This window comes from Pithys albifrons, chromosome 8, assembly GCF_047495875.1.
Source record: "Pithys albifrons albifrons isolate INPA30051 chromosome 8, PitAlb_v1, whole genome shotgun sequence".
Taxonomy (NCBI): domain Eukaryota; kingdom Metazoa; phylum Chordata; class Aves; order Passeriformes; family Thamnophilidae; genus Pithys; species Pithys albifrons.
The window spans coordinates 34,610,871-34,628,057 of NC_092465.1; the positions used below are offsets into that span (position 1 = coordinate 34,610,871).

At 41.6% G+C, this 17,187-nt stretch overlaps 1 protein-coding gene across 41 annotated transcripts in view; it reads left to right on the forward strand.

The window, feature by feature from the left end:
- MAP2 (microtubule associated protein 2) overlaps positions 1–17,187 on the forward strand; it is a 224,578-nt gene that overhangs the window by 30,708 nt on the left and 176,683 nt on the right. For 39 of the 41 annotated variants that reach the window (XM_071562691.1, XM_071562707.1, XM_071562712.1 and 36 more), the window contains one exon: positions 9,501–9,556. The exons of 1 other annotated variant lie outside the window; for it this stretch is intronic. The gene's annotated coding sequence lies outside the window, so the exon portion shown is untranslated. Of the gene's footprint in view, positions 1–9,496; positions 9,557–17,187 lie in introns of those variants that run through there. One more of the 41 variants, XM_071562702.1, reaches the window with a different exon arrangement.

The following is a 17,187-nucleotide window of genomic DNA, read 5'->3' on the forward strand; positions in this document are numbered from 1 at the left end:
CTTTGTCTTAAGGGTAGTACTGGCCGAGTAAATGTAAATGAGAGAAAACTCACTGTCTGTGACCACACAACCAGGTCTTATGTGCTTAATGTATTGCTGGTTGTTGTGCTTGCCTGCAGCACCACTTTGTTGTGCTGCAGCAATGTTAGACCTGCTGTGCTATCGTGATGGCATTCTCTGCTGTGCCTGGGCCAGATGACTCCTCTGTGCACAAGAAGGTCTAACCACAGTGCTCAAGTGACTTGCAGGTAACTGCAGTTGCTGAAGTTTTCTCTTGCTGGGGATGTTCTGGTTTTTGATTCAGCCTTTACCAAATGCTCTCTCCTTAGGGCAGAGTTACCCAGGTCTTTTGTTCAGTTACCATTACTGCTGGCATATTTGCCTTTGAACTGGGCAAAATAGGCCTTAACCTTAAAGACATCATCAGCTCAATGTACCCTTGTATGTAGCCATGACTCCTTTTGTGTTGATTGCTGTTTGTTGGTTATTGTGTGGTGATTTTGAGGTGCCTGCACATAACTCTAGGGACTGGTATTGCATGTAGGAAATGATTTATGCTTGCAGTGTGCTCTTGCAGCTTGTACCTCTGTAAACCACATGCAGGTAATTCTGCCTGTGGTTTGACATTGATGCATGCGAGGAGTCTGTAGGCATTAGGCTTTGCATAGAAAGGATTTGGCATCTGAAGTCCTCTTCTTGTTGTGCTGTCTCATGCGTTGCTCTGTTAATGGTCTTATTGGTGCTCTTTGAAACCTGCAATTACAGTGAGCTCTGTGATTGATGGGAAGCAGCATTAAAGGATTAAACAGTTGAACTGAATATTTTGTGATCCTTGAAGTGTCAACATCAGCATGCATCGGCACGCTGCTGATTAGCTTGATTCAGTCTTTGGCAGACAGCTCAAGGCGTTTTCCTGAGTTAGTGTGCACTTCAGCCACTGCTGAGGGAATCAGTGTCAAAACTACTATGATGTGATTAAGAAAAAAGGAATCTCTTTAAGTGGGACTATGGTTCTATGTGCATTGCAGGTATAAGTTGACATGGCATGAAGGCTCAAATCAGTTGTGCCCTTGGTGTCATCTCAGGTGGTCATTCTGATTCAGTAGCAGTCTTGTGCTTGTAGGAGACAGTGCTCAGGAAATGCTTGTAGAACCTATTATAATTGAATAGGATGTTTAGTTTTTAATATATTTGCTCTTTAGATGTTTTTGTCCTGGCTGCCTCTCCTTTTCCATGTACTTTGCTTTTGTATTTCTGTTTTTTTTTAAAAAAAGGCTGTGTAATTTTTGTGTATATATATACACACATACATGCAGACACATAATCCATACATGCACACCAAATACTGAGGACAGAACTTGTGCAGCATTCATAAACCCTCTGCTCTCTTTTATGAATCTTGAATATAATGACTTCAAGTGGGCTCTGCCTATGTAGTTAGGTTAATGTTGTCAGACACCTTCTCTATCTCAAACCAACACGTTGTCTGGAGTTTTGACAAGTGTATTCTAATTTATTTAATGCTGCAGCTGTACTTGCTTGCTCCAAAGTGCTTTCCTTGTATCTTTTGAAAAAAAAAGACTGTCAAAGAGATTACTCCAGAACCAAAATTGTCAGTGGAAATGTTGCATGGGTTTGCTTGAGCCCTGTGCTCAGTATGACTTGGTTTTACAAGTGGTTATGTAGTAAGACCCCCTGAGGTTAACAGTGCTGCTGAAGTGATGAAGGACTACTTTCAAGAATCACAGCTTGCTGTGTCAGAGACCAGTTTCCTTTTTTCATTCATAAGAATAGTTGCCACAGTGGTCCACTTAAAGCTGTTGGAGCACTTCTGAGTATCTGCTTTAAGTGACCAGTCCCTACTAAATGAAGTCCCCCCACTTAGAAAGCCCTTTGAACTTCTGAAAATCTCTGCTTGGAAAAAAAAAAAGCTGGAGTTGAATTATATATGTAGCATTTTGAATACCAAGACAAGCTCTTTGCTCAGCACCTATAATTATAATCAGTGTTCCAATCCTGAATAGGGGGTTTTAAAAGATCAAATTCAAAGCTACTCATTAATTATGTGTCAGCCCTATTAGTAAAAAAAAAAGTGCATTCTTCCTTGGCTGAAGTACAAATACAATAGAGATAATGTCACCTCCCAAGGAAGGATTATTTAAAACTAGAGTGCCTACTGATTAAAAGTTAATATATCTCTAAAAAATGGGATTTCTAAGCCAGACTTGAATGAGTTTGCCATTGTTATATGTGACTGAGGTAAGGCAGACAGAAAGCCCAGCTATGCGTCCTTGACATCCCCAATTAACCTTTAGAGCGGGTAGTGCAGTTAATGTGCTGTTTCTGGGATGCCACTCTCATTCACACTGAATCTGAGATGCCACTAAGGACTTAGTATTTATATATTTTATTCAGAATTTGAACATCCTATTTATTTGAAAACTTTTTTTAATGATTTCCAAGTTCTGTACACTTCCACATGTGTTGCTGGTGTGGCTGTAGAAATAGACTAGACTGAGTGCTAGTCAGCCCTTGCAGCTCAGACAGTGCCTCTTTTGTCATGTTGCAGCACAGAATGTTACTCAGATTCATAATGCACTTGACCTCAGTTCCATCTAGAGATGATGTATCACAGACCAAAAAAGCTGTTAAAGGAACCTTTTAACATTGCCAAGTCAAATGGCTCATTTCAGGAAATACTGGAATAAAGGGTGTTTGCGCAGTCTTTGTGGCAGCCTTCTGCCTACGTATTATAAAGCAGTCTTTAATTATGGGATCACATTATTACTTGTTTCCACAGAACTCCCGCCTCATTAAGTGCATGGTATGGATGTTGCTCTGTTTGGGAACAGCTAGTCAGTGTTTTTGCTTTTCTCCTGCTTTTCAGTGCATGTCTCAATTCTTTTTGCTTTCTGCAAATCATGTGAGACTGCTCTGAAAAAACTGACTTTCCCATATCAGTCATTGTTAAATGATCTTGCTGTGTAATGTGTTTAGGAATTTATATTTCTGAAGCCTGCAGTGAAATGGATGTGCACTTGCACTGTGGAGGTGGAAAAAACCTTTGATATCCAAGTAATCCTACTTGCAGGTGTCCAGTGAAAGCTGTTTGGGTTTACCGTGGGGTCATCATCACTCTGCTCTGATGCTCTGTGAGCAGTTTGGGCACGGAGGTGGGGGTAAGACACCTGGGTAGAGGCTGGGAAAGAAATAGTTGTATGGGACATTGCACTTCGGCTCTGAGGCCATCCTTCTCACACCTGCATGCTGCTCTGCTCATCGCCAGTTCTTGTTTTATTACGTTCCTTTGAGTTGTAGTGTCAGAAAGAGCTGTCCTACTGAACCTTCTTTATTCCTGGAATAGCTTTCATTTCTTTAAGAGTGAGAAGCAGAGTATTTTTTTCAAAAGACACAAGGAAAGACACTGGTCCTGTAATTCAAACCTGTGCATCAGGAAGCTGGAGTTGAAACTGCACAGAAAAGTTACAGAATTAACTTTTTCCTGTCTAGAATGGCAGAGCCTCTTTATTCAAGATTCATATTTATCGAATCAGCCCATTTGAGTGTTTAAAGCTTAGGTTACAACAAATTCATTGTCTACTTAAGAAATAAGCTTTTCTAAAGAAATCCTTCATGTGTGTGACACTTAGTGACTCCAGAAGAACTCTCATTGATTTCTGTTATGAATGCCTTTAATGAAACTTGAATTTTAGAAATGAGCGTCACTTAGTTGCTGGGTTTTTTTCGTTTCTGCATTATTGGTGCTTTAAGTTATATTCTTTAGTTTGCAGGTTGTTGAAAGCAAGCTGCTATGGTGGTATTTAAGGAGCATTTTTTTAACAGTTAACCCTTAACCAGTGCTGCTTGTGGGCTTCTCAAGGTTGTGTAGCTGCTGTGAGCCTGTTTGACAAGTACCCTTAGCATCAGCTGAGGCTGCATGGTGGATGTCATCTGAATTGAGGTCTGTACATGTTTCCAAAGACTCTACTGGGAACTTGCAGTAAATAGCATAATTTTTCTGTGACTCAGTGATCCTTCTGTGCTGGGATAACTAATCCTTTGCTGTATTGTACAAGAATTGGGAAGGCAACGATTGTAAACTGGGAGGTGTTTGGGCATTAAAATAATAGGAGGCTTTAAGACAGAGGGAGACTTTGTTTAATATTTCCTCATGAAAAGCTGTGATTGGCAGGGCTGAGTGTAGTAATGTGGTTGTCGAGTCAGTGGTGAAGCTTGAAATTACTTTGTTGGCTCAGGACCAGATGTAGTGAGAGTAACAGGAGAAACACTCAGGGATTTGTTTAGGGAGAGAATGGGAATGCATAGGTTCTTGAGCAGCAGAAGAAAGCAGAGATACCTTTCAAGCACATTTTTCATCACCACAGAGAAAATAGTAACTCACATTGTGGTTTCCTGAGACAAGTGTCCAAGATGGATCCTTAGGTCCTGTGAATCAGTGGCATTTCCTGGCATTTTAGTAGAGCTGTGCTGATCTGTCCTGGCTAGGAGTCAGGCTTTTGAATATGAAATCTCATGGAAGAATAAAAAAGTTTCAGGAAATTCTTTGTCTCAGAGAGCTTCCAACCATGTTAAGTCTTACAGTGTTGATACCAATAAACTGAAAATTTGTCGGAGCAGATAATAAAAGGATGTGTTCTAATTCTGCTTTTAACTGTAAAGATCCTGGATAAATTTCCTGGGAATCAGAATTACTATGAGGAAGACATTGCCTATGAATGAGTGGGAAACAATTCAGAATTTGCAGAAGTACATTGTCACAAGGAAAAAGGATTTACTTGAATAAGAGCAGTGGTAGAGCATCAAGGGTTTTCGTTACATATTTTCTTGCACTGTTGGTACCCTTGCAGTGTTTTGAGTTGCACCTTTGAAAATGTGTTCAAGCATTAAAAAATGGGTAACAGGATCAGTCAGAGAACCAAACTGAAACTTTGAGGTTCTGTTGATACAGAAATACTGATGGTGCACAATGTACTTTTGGTGTGAATTCTTATCCCTGAAGCTGGGAGATTCAGGTCGAAAAGGGTACGTACTGCTGAAAACCTCAGCTCTCGGCTTCCATTAATGGTGTTGAATATGTATTGACTCCTTTTTTGTATGGCACAGAAGGTGCCCCACAGATCTGTTATGTTACTGCCACTTTAGCTCTGTTTACACATTGAAAATTATGTATGGCTCAATATAAAACATTTTGGAGTTTTGAAAACTCATTAAACTTTCCATTCCACTACATGTTCTAAGAAAGGCTTTCAAAAGGACCAGAGCAGATGAGGAAAGGTCTTAGGCCAGTTAGAGATAAAGTGAGCTTTGAAATTTCTGGCTTTTTACAGAAACTGAAGATCATTCTGTTCTTCTTCCATGCAGACTGCTGTGAGCAGGCTGCTGTACCAGTAGGCTTCAAATATGAACCTCAGTTCAAAATGCGAGTTAGCTTAGTGTGCCTTCACTGCCAAGGCCTCAGAGTACATGCATAGCTCCTGCTGCTCAACTTGAGCACAGGCAGGCAGGTGAACAGCCAAAATCTTGGATCACCCATTTTCTGCAGTGGGCAGATCAAAGAAAGGTAAATGCACAAGGCTTGAAGACATTGCAAAAGATAAAATGCAGACCTTGGTTGTGGAGGCAGGTTCCCTGAGATATCTCCATCCTTTTTACCTGGTTCTTTTTGGCTCTCCAGTGAAGGTATTGTACTGATTCAGAAAGTTCCTAAATTAGTTAATGAGCCTAAATCTCCTTTGCAGGTCTTTCAGACATGTTGAATAATTGCTGGCTTCATGCTTTGGAGGATTATCTCCTCTGCTAAGGCATGTCTGTGTGTCAGACAACAGCTGACAGTACATAGAAGTTGATAGCTCTGACAGAAGAGCTCTGGAAAACTGACTGTGGAAGCTGGATAGCCAATTGTTTGCTTTGCTTTGCTTTTACTGTGGGGTGTGACTTGCCTCCATCTAAGAGTCAGGACAGCAGAGAGCAATGTGGGCTTGCACTGCAGCAATGCTGTGTACCTGGGCTTAGCCTGTTGGGACTCAAATAAGATGTTGGGGGATGAACCTCTGTGTGGAAATATTTATTTTTGCTGTCTCTGTAGCAGCATTACAGTAGCACTTTGATTCAGTGAGTTTCATGGCATTGATTTTGGATGACTTTGAACCTAATGAAATACTTGTAAACTGTCTTAGCTCAGTGCTTTTTTGTGGTTAGTCACACAAAGTACTGCCAAGAAGTGAGTCTCAGGCTGGTGACTCCGAGCACTCAACACTTGCAGGGTGTAACAAGTATATGCTGCCCTTGTCCAGTATTTGCTATACTGTAACAAAAAGCCACATCAGACCAGTTTGATTTGCTTGGTTCTTAGCAGAAGTAGATCTGCTGATCTGTGTTTCAGATATTTATAATTAACTCACAATTTTTGGGGGAATCTGAATGAGGCTGACAGGTCTTTAGTTCCTTGTGTGGTTGTCATCCTCTTTCCTTTTCATGGTGAATGGTGGTTCTGTGGTTGCCTCTAGGCAGCATTTTAGGACTTCCCTCATCTCTTGTGAGTTCACAGTGTCAGTGGTTTCACTCATTAGTATGTGGTTGGTTTGGGTTTTTCTTTTATTTAATAATAAAAAATGTCTCTGCTTTGTTTTGCCATAGAATAGTTTTCTTTTGTGTTTTTGTTCCATCTCCTGCACTTGTAGCTTTCCTTCACTTTTTGGCCACCCATGAAGCCCTGCTGACCTGTGTGGAGTTGCTTAAAACGTCTTTTTTTCCTTTGTGATTCACTGCCCTTGATCTGTTCGATTTGATCCTTCCTTATGTTTGAATAGCTGGTGTAGTCATTTCATGATCACTGTTACCCAATCCATCTCCTGCCTTCACATTTCCAAACAGTTTCTTCCTTTTAGCCAAACTCTCCTGAAGCGAACCGTATTCAAGGTGTTGGAAGGTGTGTCCAGCTATGTCAGTGAATATTTTGAATAGGCACAGCTGTCTTCATAAGACGTGTCCATCTCTTGGGGCAGGTGTATGATGAAAGATGGAAAATACAGACGGCTTTACTTTCCTGTTGGATGTTACGGGAAAGCAGTTAGTGAAAAACTTTGCTAACCAGAGCTGTCAGTGTGACTTCTTGCAGGAACACTGACTTCACATAGCAGCTGACAGCATTAGCAAATGCCACTGTAGTTTCAGTAAAGTGGTAGATAATTTTATTCAGTATAGGTTATAAAGACAGCTCCTGATTTTATTAGCCTGCAAGTATTCAGAAGTCAAAATGCCAACCTGTAGCAGTGCTAATCTCATGTTCTCTGAGTCAAACAATTGGCATGGTACCTTATTAATAGCATTTTCCAAAATATGTCCTGGGTGTTCACCACAATCTGCATGAGTCAGGGCTATGATTTGGACAAATCTTGCTGTTCCTAAACCAGAGTTAACTGAGCGCACCTGTAGCAGAAGAGTAAATAGCTGTCTGATTGGTGTTTCATGGCTGTTTTATCTTACTAGCAATAAGTCTGCCTTTTACCATGATTGAAGGTAGTAGGATGAGTCTGGAGTATCCAGAGAATAAAGGCTGTGGACCAGGCTGTAAAGATGCTGGAAATTCTGCCTACTGGATGTGCCAGTGTTGTGTGTGTGTCCATCATTTGCTCATCAGGAGCTTGAGAAAAGGGATCCTGCTGGTACTGTCCCTACTAGTTTCTTGGTTTGGACATGGACTGGGAGCTCCTTGGAGACTGGGAGGTGCTCAAGAGGGGAATGTTATGTATGACTTGTTAGGTGGTTGTATTTTGCTGACCATTACTAAGACTGTCTGGACAAATAGCATCTTCCTAAAGAATGTCGTATCTGCACATGACTCTGCACCTGGGGGTGAGGCCTTAGGCAAATCTCATTTAGCAAGTCTAACCGGCTTAAAGCTAATTTCCTTCTCAGACATTTGGAATTAACCAAAGATAATACAGACCACGCCTGGCCAGCATATTGTGAGAACTGACTTTCCATTTTCTGGTATTGAAAGGAAAGAAGAAATAGTTGAGCTTGACTTTTATTCTGTAGTTCTTCTAGTTACACCTCCATCTTTATCTTCAGTTATGACAGCAGTGTGCAATAGGGACTTAAGTCTTTTTTTGTACTTTAGGAAAGTTTTCCGGTGCTTAAAAACAAGAGGCAGGGCTGGTGTCCTTGGTTTCTGCCCATGATTCAGCCACTGCTTCTGGTTAACTTTGGCAAGACACTGAATCTGCCCATCTCTACCTTTCTGTGAAATAAAATCCTTCATTTCCAAGTTGAATAAAATCAGAGACAAGACTCCCATTGCTTTCAGTGACAACCCCTATGCCTGTGGGTACATGAGACATACCAAAGTACAAAATATTCCTGCTAGCATTTCTCTTCTCCCCATCCTTCCCCTGTCAAACAGTGAGTATCTTTAATAGCTTTGTTGAGCTGTGAGTTTTGTCACTCACATTCTGGCAGAAGTTAATTCTGCAAACAGGGCACATGCTGATTAAGGATGCTAGACTGGAAAATGGCTGACTTGCTGGCTGTTGGCTTGAAGCTGGGAAGAGAAGTCTATCCTCCTCTTGGGCAGTTCAGTGTAATTTGTAAATGCCAATGATTTGTACTTTATAGGTGCTTCTCCCTTACCTGTCCTTTCCCAAGATTTGCAAAGCAGTAATTAATCATCATTTATGCTGTTGTGATGGTATTATACTCATTGTAAGAAATGGTTAGTATGTCAAGCATGAAGTAGTTAAGGAGACTTGCCCAAGGTGTGGCAGTCAGACACCTGTAGCACCAAAGAATTCTCCTCTGTGACTACTCAGTATTGCTTGCCTCTTGCAGCTTTTCTGTGGTACATCATACTCTATTCCCTGATTTTCAGGTAACACTCCTTCTATGTTTATAGGTCCCATCAGTCTGGTCTGCAGCTTCTTAGCACATCATTTTTTACTGTGCGGTGTAACTGTGGGATTCTTGGAAACAGAATCTTGTGGTAAATTAAATCATATTACCTACATTGTTTGCTGAATCCTTGTACTTTTGGTTGTTGCTGTTACCATCTTTTGTAATTTTTGGCAAAATTATTCCCAGTGAATCTAGATGCATGAAAGGTCTTTTGCCTGCAGATCATCTTGTTTTTGTAAAGGAAAGGTTTTAATTGTTTCAGTGAAACTCTGATCTTAAGAGAAACTGTCAGTGCGTCAGTGGAATCAGTTTTTCTGTGGATACCCACTTTATGTGAGAACAGCCATTCTGAAGGCCCAGGCTCTTCAGTAAGACATGGTGTGATGCATAAGGGCTGTAAGATATGATGGCAGGAGAGATTTTAGTCACTTGAGAGTTTGGTGTAACTTCACACATCTTGCTAAACACAGAGAAGGAAAGCATTTTGTTAATCACAATGCAGTCTGTGAGTCTTTAATTGATTTAATAAAATGAAAGCCTTTTCCCTTTAATAGCTGCCACTAACACAGCTTTTTGTTTTGTTTCAGATTGTGGAAACCTGAAATAATACATCCTGTGACTGACAACGTGACGACACCACAAGGTGGGTCTTGTATCAGTCATGCTGTGCATCTTGACTTTAATTGGATGGATTGCCTAATGAATCTCTGGGGCTTGTTCAAACAAACCCAAATAGTTTGACAGGACTCCTCCTATGTTTGCTTGTACTTGGGGTTTGTATTTTGATAGTGTTTTAAGCAAAGAGAATATGTACCTTTTCTGAGCTGTACAAGGAAGACACAGAGTGAAAATCAAAATGCCATTGTTTTTGTACAGGTGTCTTGTTTTCTGTAGGAAATATCCAATTGGCATTGCAAACTGAGCTCTCCAAAAGCTGCTGCTGAGTACAAGCACTGCAAGTTGAATCTATGATGTGGCATTTTTTTTCTTTTCACACTTCAAATTTAGGCTTCACAGTTGCCAAGAATGTTCTCTGCAACATGTGCTGATTACTTGTCTGTCAGTCACCACATCCTCACCTTGTTTGAGCATTTGTTGCAATGTTTTACTGAAGTTGTTTATGAAATATGTAAATTTGTGACATAGCACAGATGCAAAGAAATGCTGATCCCTTGATTTTCCACTTGCACCCTGGCATAATCTGTTCAGAGAAGGGTTTGTGTAATGGGTGCAGATTGCATTTGGCTGTTTGAATGACTCAAGTGAAAAACAATGCAAAGAGAGCAGATAAATAACACTTTTACTTTATCTGGTGACACTGCACAGTCACGATAAAGTCAGAATTTTCTGGGGTTTGTTTTTTTTTTTTTTATTTCCTGTAGTTGGTTGTCATCTGTCTTCTCTCTAAGGCAGAGAATGGAGTAAAAACTGGGACATGGATTGCCTGTATCAATGTACTTGGGACAGTTTCTTTTGGCCACAACATTGCTGCTTTTACTGCAGCCTCTCATTTCTCTCTTGGAGGTCACAGTTCTTTTTTCCTTTGTCTGAAGTTGAGTCTTTCTGGAGTACATGTCCGCAGCAGGAGTGAGAGTGAGTATTTCAGTGAGGAGCAGCAATCTCTACGCTGAGTATTTCAGAGTTCAGTGTTTGTCACCAGCTCTCAAGTGCTGTGTTGCAGCTGTATCAGGCTGCAGTGCAGGTGTAATGCTTGTGTTTCTCAAGACATTAAAAAGAATTGCCACAGTCATGTAAACTGTATTTCATGTATGCTTGTGGAAGGCGCAGTGAGAGAAGCAGATGAGGTGTAAAAATTTATCAGCAAGACTTCAGTTGTCATAATTCTTAAATGGAAGCTGCCAGAGTATTAGTCCATGTCCAGTGAGAATAGGTCTAGCTTTGTTTTCAGTGAGTACAAGGTGCTTCTTTTATCTGCTTCTTGTCAGCCTCTGCATGTCATTGAATATGATTCATTAGGAAAAAAGTTAAGTGGTCAGGAAGAGACATGTCTTTCAAAGCTGTAATGAGGCCATATCCAGTAACTTTAATGGGAAGGAGTGATTTCAGGATCTGACCTAAAAGTGTGGACAAAGCTGTTTTGTGCATGCTCTTTGCAAGGCACAACAAGGAAATTGAGGAGAGTTCATTTAGCGTTTTTGTTCACTGGTGCCAGTCTGAGCTCAGATAGTCTTGTGGCAGATGTTGAATGTGCTGTCTGTTCTTAGCAAAAGCTCATTGCAGTGATGCGTGTAACCAGGAAATTCAGTGCAGGCTGTGAACTGCAGGCTGAAAGGAGTGGGTGAGCTTCTGTCTGCCCTTGAAAGTAAGTAGTAATCCACTTCTCTCAATACCCAGAATATTGGTACTTTCAGCTGCCTTTGAGCTGCTCACGATTTATCAGTAGAAGTTGTGTTCTTGCATAAATGGAGAGCAGAATATCTTCTTGCAATTAAATAATTGATTGTCTAAATCTCATTTTAGTAAGCTGATCAGACTTACAGTACAGGCTGCAGGAACAGCTCTGGGCCAAGGCTGAACAAACATTTCCAACTTTTTGAATTTTAATAGTTCTTGTTCTTCTCTCCTGTTCCCTTTTCATCTTCTCCACATGAATCTAAGGGGCACATTCAGATCATGTTCAGCTCTCCTTTTTGTCTTGATAGTGTTCCTTATAACCTTCTCTTAGCCTTGTACACAATCCATGTAATGACACAAAAAAGGTCTTAGCTCGTTTATTGGTCACACTCTGTTGCATCATTTTCTAAACTGCCTTAAATCACATTCTTTCTCATCACAGAGTAGTTACGTATCTTACAGAAAGGAATGAAAGCAAGACTGTTTGTCTGAGGTTCATCTCTGCAAGCTCAGGCATGTGTTGAACCTAAATATTAATTTTTCACACTTGCGGGACTATTCAGCCCAAATCCTCAAAAGAAAATATTAAATGTAAGTACAACTACTGTGTTTTACTGAAAATCTGGAGAAAAAAAGGCAACAAAAAGATAGTTTTTATATCTCATCAGAATATTTCACTGGAATAACATGAGTTTAGGTAATGATTCCCAAGTCTGTACTAATTCACTGTGAATTTCCATGTGGTATGATCAAAATAATGGAGAGAAATTTATCAAAAGCCCAAAGACCTGCTCAACGTTAGGCCCTTGAGTGTCATTACTGCTTACATGCAGTGTCCGTGCCCTGTTCTCCTCCTGCAGGAAGCAGAGACTGTAGATGAGCGTCTCAGGAAGGCTATGAAGGTTGTGTGTGGTTGAGCCATTTTCTGAAGAACCTCTCTCTTTCCACTGAATCTAGAAAAAGCTTTTGGTTTTTGCACACCACTGTTCTCTGTCAAATAAAGGACTGAGTGAGCTGGTGTTCTTAGAAGCCCTGTAAACAGACAAAACTAGCTGAGCATTTTCATTTATATTGTTAGAAGATACAAGAACTGTGATTACTACTTACACAGTGTAGGCTTTTGTGCTTCTGTCTTTAAAATTGCTGCTCTTTTGGGCTGTTGTCATATAAAAGTGCTCTGCTGAAGCCGAGCAAATAAGCAATTGTAATAAGGAACCTGATCTCTTGGAGAAATCCAAGTGTTGTTCCACCAGGGTTTATTGGTTCTCTAGTTCCCAGTGTAAGATTATGCACCTCAAATTGTTTTGCAGAGCTGCTCACAGATACACACCATTACCATTCTCTCTTCCTCCGCTGCTAGGAACAGAAAGTATAAGGGGATTCAGCAGTGCAAAGAGCTCCTGCAGCAGAGGTTCCTGAGGAGAGCAGTACCGTGTGTGGTATGGGGCAGTGAGAACTGTCCAAATGGCCAAACAACAGGGATGTTACCCTTAGGCCCACTCATTTCTCTGTAACAGGTTTTCTGTATGATATTCTTCTCTTTGTGCTAAAGTAATAAGTAGTTTGAAGGCACTGACATCACATCCAGCTTCCTTTGGTTTGATGCTCAGGGCTTTTAAATACCATAAAGAGAGCAAGTCATGTGAAGCAGAAGCTGTTTAGACTAAGCTTTGGCTGTTCATGTCGAAGTCATAGGCAACTTAAGGTTACCCCAAAAAACCCACTAACATTACCGTTGATTGGAAATCCTCCTTGTATTGTTCTAAGTGCTGCTCTTGTAAGGAGGAGCCCTCCAGTGTGTGGGGCAGTGAGAGGGAGAGTTTCTCCGTCTAGAGTCCACCTGGGGTATTTGTCCCCAGCAGGTGTTTTCTTGGGATGTGCAGCATGCTGCCTTGCACTCTCAGTGGGCAATGCTGGGAGCCCTGGGCAGTGGAAGGGTTGTGGTCTGGCCATTGTGCTGAAGAGTTAGAAAAATACATGTCTTGGGCTGCATCCAGCACTTTAAGATGGAGGCCATCAAACACTGACATGAATCAGCCCTGGCTTGTGGACTGACAGTGCACCTTCAGGCCTGTGTGGTGCTCCCTTAGTTTGTACATGGAAAAGTAGGAAGGGTGCTGGCATGACTTCTTCCTTCCCTGTGGATAGGATGGGAACCAGTGAAGCCCATCTGCCCTAAGTCCTGTGCCTGTAAGGGAGTAAATAAAGCGGTATGTGGTGGATTATCTTGTGGCTGTAGTATCTTCTCCAGTGGTGCAGGCAAACCAGTTGGCACCATTGAGACTAATGGACCAGATTTCTCATTGACATGGCTCTGTGAAGTCAGCAAAGTATGTCAGAATTGCACATCAGTAAAATTGGTTGTTGGTTTAATTGTCTCTTAGGTGCCTCTGAGCATTTGTACTACATGTCCAAACCCCCACTTGCTCAAATAAGTCGAAGCCTGAGATTATGAACATACAGAAATAGGTGCTCTTTCAAGGACCACTTTATTTTTCATTCTTTGAGATTACAGATAATGTATAAAGATGCAGAGTTAAAAAAGCTGTGGTTTTCTGACCAAATGCCTGAGTTAATGTTCTACCAAACACCAGATGTGAAACCCAGAGGCAGGGCCAGCAGAGTATTTGATGAAGGAGTATCTGAGGAAACTGTTCTTACCGACACCAGCAACTCCTGAGTGCTAGTCAGTTAATCAGGTAAGTGTTTGTGGGATGTTTTCTAATGACTAATTCCATTGCCAGCAGTGTCTTTAGGAGGGGAGGGAAAAAGACAAATGGAAGGAACAGGTGGTACACAACTTGTTTTTTAAAAAGGAAACAGCATATTGTAGAACTGCAAGTGTCTGCTTCTGCTTAGTGCTCTGTCTTCAAACATTCTGAGATGCCATTCATGTATCTGCAAGAAGTTGCTATACCATCCAGTAGGTCCTTAAAATGCTCTTTTTTTATTTGTAACAGTATTTTAGTAATACAGTGGGATAAAAACACATTCCTTATCACCTCCTGCATACCATACAAGGAGGCTGGAAGGCAATAGGATAGTAACAATTTTGATTAGAACCTTCTCCACAGCGATGAGTAGGAGTTTTGTTCTTGACTTCAGTGGGAGTGGGAGCCAGACCTTTTCTTTGTGATGTGCAGCAGTGGCATCTTCTGAGATGGTATTAAAGAAGAGATGTTATGCCCTTTAATTCTAACCTGAAGAGTTTAAATTAAGCAAGACAATTCTCTTCAGAGAGAAAGAATAACTTTTATAAGATTATGTGATACAGCAGGAAAAATAGGCATGTTTGCAGGTGAGGGATGAAGACCTGGATAAAAGATTTTATTCCTGAAAGCTTGCCTTGGTGTGGGTTTTTGTTCTCTGTCCCCCCAGATGTAGGAGGTATTATCTCTGTCTATAAGGTTTGCTTCCTTTACAGCCTTTGAAAATAGTGGCTATAATGCCTTTACATCTTGAATATCTTTTGTTATTGGTGAGGAGAAAGCATTTCAGTATGTGGCACTCAGAATTAGAAGCTTGTCTGTTACTTACAGTCACAACTAATATCCTGCTTGTAGACTTTAATCTCCATTTTTTATGTCCTTGCAGGTTTCTGGATGCATTCCCACTTAACAGGTGATAGGTCAAAAGTCTTTCCTTTCTCCCATAAAGTCACTCTTAGCTGTCTTCCCACTGGTACCAGTAACAACAGAACCAGCATTACAGCTATTTGATCTGATAGAGCAGTATGAAGTGTCTCTGCCTAAAGGGAATGTCAGATTTTTCACGTGGACAGGTCTGTAAGAGGAAAGGGATGACATCTTGAGGGAAAACAGATTAGAGTCATAGGAAGAATTGGTTATTTTTCTTCCAGCTCTTAAGGGCTGCAGGCATAAATATGCCTCATTATCTAAATGCATTACATTATCTCCTTTAGGGTTACTTCTCACCTTGGCAGCATATAGGATTAATGAAAGCTATTCACCAAATTCTTGATTTTCAGGCTTTGAAAGGTGGACTGTAGAATTTAGTTCATTTGTCTGAACAATGTATAAAGGCAGGAGTTATTAATTTTAAAACTTTCGTATGAAACCTCACTGGTTTTTCTTGGAACTGATTTTCCTTTTTACTGTTATAATCATTGGTTATTTTACTGTATGAAGGAAACACTTAACACTTTTAAAAACACAAAAATCATACATCTTCTGTTACATCTCCTCTGGGTATTTGTGTGTAGCTGAAATAACTTTATCAAGTCGTTGGGTTTATAATTCCTAGGCTGTTAAGACTGGTGTGAGACCTACACAAAGCCTTGGTCACTGAGGCATGAGCAGCGGTGAGTCAGGGGAGGTCCAGGGGGTGAGAGCTATCTGTACATGAGGGTTCCTGAGTCCAGCAGCACCCAAGCAGCCCAGAAGCCTTCAGCAGCCAGTGGGGTGAGGAGCAGAGCAGTGCTGGGAGCAGCCTCTTCAACATCTTCATCAGTGACTTGGACACCAGACTGGAATAGATACTGAGCAAGTTTGCAGATGACACAAAACTGGAAGGAGCGGTTGACTCCTTTGGAGACAGGAAGGCCCTGCAGAAAGACCTTGACAAATCAGGGGGCTGGGCAATCCCCAACCACAGGAAGTTCAGCAAGAGAAAGTGCCGGATTCTGCACCTGGGGTGGGGCAACCCTGGATGTACAGACAGATTGGGGAATGAGATATTGAAAAGCAGTGCCATGGAAAGGGACCTGGGGGTTCTGGCTGATGGCAAATTGACTATGAGTCTGCAGTGCCCTGGCAGCCAGGAGGGCCAACCCTGTCCTGGGGGACATCAGGCACAGCATCACCAGTCGGCTGAGGGAAGGGACTGTCCCACTCTGCTCTGCACTGGTGCAGCCTCACCTTGAAAATTGTGTGTAGTTTTGGGCATCACAATAGAAGAAAGATATTAAGGTGTTAGAGAGTGTCCAAAGGAGGGCAACAGAGATGCTGAAGGGCCTTGAGGGGAAGCTGAGGGCACTTGGTCTGTTCAGCCTGGAGAAGAGGAGACTGAGGGGAGACCTCATAGCAGTCTACAACTTCCTTGTGAGAGGAAGTGGAGGGGCAGGCACTGATCTCTTGTCTTTGGTGACCAGTGACAGGACCCAAGGAAGTGACCTGTAGTTGTGTCAGGGGAAATTTAGGTTGGATATTGGAAAGAGTTTTTTCCCCCAGAGGGTGGTTGGGCACTGAAACAGACTCTCCAGGGCAGTGGTCACAGCACCAAGCCTGTCTGAGTTGAAGAAGCATTTGGATGATACTCTAGGGCATGGGGTGTCTCTTGGGGATGGCCCTATGCAGGGCTAAGAGCTGGATTTGATGACCCTTGTGGGTCTGTTCCAACTCAGCATATTCTGTGATTCTGTGAAATCCTGTCATCTCTGTGCTTCAAGGGAATGTAGTTTGATTCAGTACGGGAAATGTCAGCATAGGAGTTGAGAGAGCTGGCATGAATGGGACCTGATAACAATTTGATTATGACTAAAAAAGAGGAAAATACTCTTTTTTTAGAGGTCCATGTTGCTGTTGTCCTTATCTAACCACTCGTGGCACAGGAGTGCCTTCATCACATAGGTTTGTAATCCAAGTGCTGCAAAACACAGATCTCTGCATTGCCAGACATTGATATAAATGCACTTTTCTGACACTTGGATGCTTTGGTGGTGGTTGCTTTGAGCTGTGGCTTTCCAAGGCCCTTTTTCTGAATAAGAGTCAAGGGGAATTATGTGGAATTTTTGGCTAAAAATGTGAAAACCTCAATCCTCAGTTTTTAAGTGCAATCTTAGAGACTTGGCTGTGGCAGAGAATCATAGGCAAGAGTTCAACTGATTGATGTGCTCTTGGCTGAGCTGTTGCACTGAGGCTGCTCATTCCACCTGTTGAGCTTAGACATAGAGAAGATCTA